The following is a 6,675-nucleotide window of genomic DNA, read 5'->3' on the forward strand; positions in this document are numbered from 1 at the left end:
CAGAGAATAAAAGTTTTATTTTGACCAGTGGATAGAAAAGAATTTTGGTCTGCATGTGTTTGAATCATTTCTTACTTTCTTCATCATCATCATCATCATCATCGTTTAACGTCCGCTTTCCATGCTAGCATGGGTTGGACGATTTGACTGAGGACTGGTGCAACCAGATGGCTACACCAGGCTCCAATCTAATTTGGCAGAGTTTCTACAGCTGGATGCCCTTCCTAACGCCAACCACTCAGAAGGGAAGCATATGTTCTTTAACAATTTCATTTTCTATGAAAACATCTTTTCCTTTTTTTTTTTTTTTGTGAAGGGAAACACTTTCATCTTCATATTCACTTTCATAACAGTAAGACAAGGAAAATATTCAAATTTATTGTTATCATTGTCTTTTGACATTACAGCCATTTTTTTTTTTTTACTATGCATTTTGTTCTCACTTAACATATAAACAGCATTCACAATGGAACAAAATAGATGACTTAAAACAACAAGAAAAAGAATGCTATGTTACCTGCAAAGAATGAGAAATGAACCAACAAGGGAAAAGTTTAAGACTAAGCTAATGGTTAAAAAGAACCAGCTGAACTGAGCACAAACGTGTAAGCATGTGTGTGTGTGTGCATGCATGCGTGCATGCACGTGCATGTGTCTGGATGCATATGTATACATAAATACTTATGTGTGGACATACAGGTGGTAGAGGAAGGTAGGATAACTGGAACAAATTTCACAAGAGTGCATGCTTTTTTCTTTTTAGAACACTGTTAAATTTATAAATGTATTACATAAGAGGTAGATAAATCTACTACACAGGCATCCTTGTGTACAACAAACTCAACAAACACGTTCAGAGAGATTCCTGAGAAAAGGGACTTTTTTTTTACCCAAGCCTAAACGTTGAACTTGCACAGTAAGGCAAACTGGAACATACAATGAGGCATGTTGGAACACCAGTAATTGTAGGATAATTCAAGAATTACATTGGCATCATTTAAATTTTCAGTTCCAATCATGTATTTTAATAGAGTAACTTCAAATAAGATTGACTGTCACTTTGGTTTGTTGCCTTTAAATAGAGTTTATTGATCCATACCATGTCCTTGCATTTATTTTAACTTATAGGCTGATAGTTCAAGAGGAAATACAAGTTTCTGCTGTCGACATTTTGTTCTCCTATTGTTGTACGGAGTAAGCAAAATGAATACCATCTCATCCCATTCATGTGTGCATATTTCAGAATCTTTTGCAATCCTGAATTTGAGTTGCACAAAACTTCTGATCAGAATATGTTTTGTGGTTTATTCTATTAACTTCGTTTATTTTAGTAACTACAGCAACATTATAGTGCATCTTTTTCTTCTCTGCAAAACACACAAGAACATAATCTCTTGTGCCTACATTTGATAAGTTTGTAGCATGGTTATGACAAAGACTTATTGTTAGTGTATATACATCATTTATTGCTACATTATTACAAGGCTCCATGTCATACAAGCAGAGTCAATCTTAAATGAATATTGTGTTTTACAGGTGCCAAAGATCTTCCATAGATAATTGATAATTAGCTGATTTTTCACATCAATTGCTTCAGTTATGTATAGCTGCATTGCTTCTTCATCCATTTCCAGGTTGAGTATAAAGTTGTGAAAACAGCTTTCAGGATAATCGTGCTAGTTTGAGTATGAAGTCATGTTGTGTTTTTGATTTAGTTAGATTAGCTGTAACTGTAATTTGGGTGAAATTACTCGTGATAGAATAGAATAATTCAATATTGTTTTGATTTAGGATTTTATGGAAGTGTTTGTCTAATAATACTAAGAACAACTCTTTGGCAATGAGGGTTTGCATTTGCATGTTATAAGGTAGATTATATCAATCTATATTTCTTTCCTGGTGTTTTGTAGGGTAAAGGGATGTGTTTGTGCTGTAGTTGGTAAATCAACTTTCTCAATGATGCACTTCCTTGCAGTGTTGAACATTCACTTTGAAGATGTTTTCATTAGAAGGCAATGCAAGCAGATTTTTTTAATGCACGTGGAGTAGTTAGAAATTTATAGATATTTTTCAAGTTTTTTTTTAAATAGAAATATTAATTTTACGTTAAAATTACCCGCCAGGTTAAATATTTTCACTTATGTAACTGCTGCTATTGTTCGCTACCAACCCATGAAAGCATCGTAATGATCCCAACCTTGCAACTACTTTCTTTACTTTCACACTCTGATTTCAACGCAACTTAGAAATATATTTAATCAGTCCTTTACATATTCACGAGCTACACCAAAGCATTTTGACTTCTTAACTGGATATTCCCTGTCTTTAGAACATCCATTGTTTTTGTTTTCCTCGTTATTCTATTTTTAACTGATATATTTTTCCAAGCTCCTTTTCTTTTTTGGTCACAAAAGTTGAAACTTCTGTAATGTAATAGTTACGCAAAATAAATGAAGTGTTTATAACTTTGGCAATGGGTGTGCACTGGTGTAAGAAGAATTTTCAGCATCCAGGTCCACAGTGATTGGCCAGAGAAAATTTTTCGCATTTTGACTCTTCATCTGTGCTTTGAGGCAAATTTCCCTCTTGTCCTCTTCTTGCTGCACCATTGCGGGTGTGTTTACCTGCTAGTATTTTGTTGATTTGCATACATGTACATTAAAAGGAGGAAAAAATATACATATAGGTCAACATATGGGGCATACAAAACAGCAAAATGAACTTTTGAATATAAATAAAAAAAAGAAAAAAAATGGAAAGCCTGTAAGTACAACTAATACTTCATATACAATACCCTGATTGTCACATACAAAATATACTGCTTAGATAACATATACCGAATAAGGAACAGATTAAATATTTGAGATGAACAAGACAAAACAAAATTACCTCTTGAATAAAACAGAATGAAACAAATGGACTTAAAATAAACACAACGTTGTCTATAAAACAATTAAACTTTGTGCATAAATAAATCAATTGGCAACAGAAACACTATTGGCTGAGACAGGATATATAATGAGTTTTATAATGTAAATATATTGTGAACACAATACAAAAATGCTATCAGACATAGTTTAGAAGTGGTGTCCTCTCAAAAATATAATTCCCATTTGAAAGGCTTGTCTTTTTTACTGCTAGCTTTCTTATCTTGCTTGGCTTTACAGCAAAAGCTTCACTATATTAAAGACCTCTTACTAATTATGTTTATTGTAAGGTGTATCACCCACAGTTAAGCTACATATTGCAATCTTACACCAATGTCGGCCATCAACCAGCCAACATGATCAGAATGCCAGGCTGGGCATCAAACTCTCAGTCCAAGTGTAAGATATGAGAATGAATTAATCATAAGTAGGGCAGACTTTGTGATAATTACAAAAGGATTAAACAAAGCACAATCACTCAAAGTTATCATGATGCCTAACACACTTTCCCCACCTCTACTATTGATCAGAATCCTGGTGTTTTGGGGTTCCAAATGCATACTGGGAATTACACAGATTCTATGATGCATAAATGAACCAGTACCCAGAATCCAAGGGAGTTTAGATGAATGATAGCTTAAATGACGTCTGCCACATTTCTTTGATTTTCATGAGTGACATTCAGACAACTTCGCTGAAACAACTACTACAAAATGCCCAGTCAATAATAATGTTACTGTGTATATGTTTACCATAAACCTTTACAAAAAATGATCTTATCCCTACAATTGGTGAAAAGAAACAACTATATTTCTAATTAGGCACCAAATTTGCTGATAAAGGAGACACAAGAAGAATTTCGTTAGATTCTCACTTGATAGTTTCTCAAATGGAACTCATAATGAAATACTCAAGAAACATCTAAAACAACACAATTATTCTGTTAAATCCTCACCTGTTTATGGTAGTTCACACACATCCTATGCAGAATTAATTCTGTTGTCCTCAAAGCTCTGAACTAACTGAATGCTGGATCTGCTGGTGATACTGACACTATCAGGCTATGCCATTTGAAACTGAGAAACTTGATCAATAATCAATGTGATCAATCAGCCACTACACTTTTGATGGTTATTACACAACTTGAGAACCCTAAACTCACTGGTAATATCCCTGTATATTCTTAGGACACATCCTCTTTAGCAACACTATAAACATTGTGTAAAAAGATAGTCGAGTAAGATTCATTTATGTAGTTGCTACTTTCAGGTGACTGGCCTCCTGTATTGTAATCCAAAATATTGAACCTAATTTGCAGATTGAATTGTGATAGAATCAGTTGGGCTTTGCTACTGAAGGTGGGTGGAAAACTCATACACATGGCGTCAGTATGTGAATGACAGAACACATCGAATTTGATATGTGTAATGGTTTCAGCACATTTTGTCAAGATTAATTCTTGCTGACTGCTCATGTTGAAATCCCAGAAATATTAATGACATTTAGACAAGGATACACCTTCCTCCCTTTTTTGATTTACAGTGACTATATTATACCCACTATACAAACTTCATTCAGAGGATCCGTTTGAACTCTCATTCTTCTGACAAGTGCATCTCAATGCCTGGTTTTTGGATGACAGTGATATTAACAGACCATCCACTATTGTTGACCCAAGGTGTTACAGCATTTGCCAAACTTGGCTCTGAAGTAAACTCATAAAAATCTGAGCTGGTATTTATATTGAGTACAATAGGCAGGGATGAAATCATGACATCTCAATGTCCATGTAACACCAAATAAAGACCTTGACATCTCCAGGTCTCTCATTCTAGTCATTGGCCAGCATTAGCTTAAAATACCAATCTTTATATTATACTCAATGTATATCATTGAAAGGCAAATTTACTGTAGCATTTTAGTCTAGTGGTGGCTAGCCCTTGGGTAGGCCCTGTACATGTGAATCTTCTCCAGAATTCTCTATATGATCTGGGCCTTCCCAGATCACCCTTTCCTGTTGCTGTTAAGTAGATTACTGGAATTTTGGCTACCATGGCTAGAGATTGGCTGAAAACTGAAGTGGTTTCCCACTACCTTCACCAGGAAGATGGGATTTGAATCCACAATATTGAGAGCCAGAATATATACTTTTTTACTTGTTTCAGTCATCTGACTGTGGCCATGCTGGAGCACCGCATTCAGTCAGCAAATCGACCCCAGGACTTATTCTTTGTAAGCCTAGTACTTATTCTATCAGTCTCTTTTGCCAAACCGCTAAATTACGGGGACATAAACACACCAGCATCGGTTGTCAAGCGATGTTAGGAGACAAACACAGACACACAAACACACATATATATACATATACATATATACGATGGGTTTCTTTCAGTTTCCGTCTACCAAATTCACTCACAAGGCTTTAATCAGCCCGAGGCTATAGTAGAAGACACTTGCCCAAGGTGCCACACAGTGGGACTGAACCTGGAACCATGTGGCTGGTAAGCAAGCTACTTACTACACAGCCACTTCTGCACCTGTAAAACATCTCTGTAAAGCATCTCTGCGATGTGCCAATAATTCTGTCATTCTTCCACCCACAGAATAATGTGAAATAAAGTGCTCTGCTCAAGAACATGCTACCCACTACTGAGATTAAACCCATGATCTAGCGATCGTGAAGGTAACACCCTAACTTCTAGGCCATATGCTTTCACTACAGCATCCATCTGCAGATAATATGGATGTGTGCATTTAAAAATCCCAATATATGTCAGAGGGAGACGAAAATCATTCCAGAAACAGCAGCTAGTGAAAAAACTAGATGTATTTCTGCCTCCTTACACATTGTCAATAGCATTTACTTACATGCTTAGATGAAATTTGTTGCTTACTGGTATAAAGGAAAACAGTAGATAAACTTCTTTTGTTGCATGTAACAGATTTGATTCTCCTGGGCAGCTGTTAGCAACACCAATAAATATCCATTTACTGTTTTCTTATAATTAGTGGTAACAAATTTCATCTAGGCATGTAGCTGGCTGTGAGTATATGCCATTGACAAAGCCCAGAATGGCAGAAATGCATATGGTAGTTTCACTACCAGTTGCTAGGATTATTTTTTCTCTCTCTGATATATATTGTGCTTTTAAATACAGCATGTTCATAAGAGATGTTATTTCCAGACAAATACCACAGTAAATTTGCTTTTCAACAGTGTATTTACATAGATTGCTATTTTAGTCTAATACTGCTTTTGTTGCACATAATGGATTTTTTATACAAGCTAATTTAGTCAATTATAACTTAATACTTTGACCAATCCCAGCCACATTTCTGCTACTACTACTACTACTTCCTTACCCCTAAATCTAGTACTTCTTAAATAAGTATTTCACAAATTACTATTTGAGAAGCCTCTCTAGGGAAACCTCAAAGCTACAGTCAACCTTTATTGTAAGTGTGTGTGTGTGTGTGCGTGTGTGTGAGTGTATGTGTATGAGTGTACTTGAAAAATCTATATATGAGAATAAGATGGTGAGAATGTGAGAATATATAGAAAATTTAACATAAACAAGCAAATTGTATAAACAGAAAAGGACATAATTAAAGAGTATCAGGAGAAGGCATAAATGTAAAAGAATAAATTAAAAAGAGAGAGAGAGAGAACAACGGACAAATAAAAAAACAGTAAGGTATGTGTGACTCATATAGCTTACTCTTTTTTATTTCCACTTCCACAAACTGT

General features: G+C 35.1%; 1 long non-coding RNA gene across 1 annotated transcript in view; it reads left to right on the top strand.

Annotated features, from left to right (window-relative positions):
- Positions 1-6,461: 6,461 nt before the first annotated feature.
- The window catches only part of LOC128247651 (uncharacterized), a 41,978-nt gene continuing 41,764 nt past the window's right edge, over positions 6,462-6,675 (top strand). Inside the window, exon 1 of the long non-coding RNA XR_008264022.1 lies at positions 6,462-6,622. This is a non-coding gene — a long non-coding RNA (uncharacterized LOC128247651). The remainder of the gene's footprint in view (positions 6,623-6,675) is intronic.

Source organism: Octopus bimaculoides, chromosome 1 (assembly GCF_001194135.2).
Source record: "Octopus bimaculoides isolate UCB-OBI-ISO-001 chromosome 1, ASM119413v2, whole genome shotgun sequence".
In the NCBI taxonomy this organism is placed as follows: domain Eukaryota; kingdom Metazoa; phylum Mollusca; class Cephalopoda; order Octopoda; family Octopodidae; genus Octopus; species Octopus bimaculoides.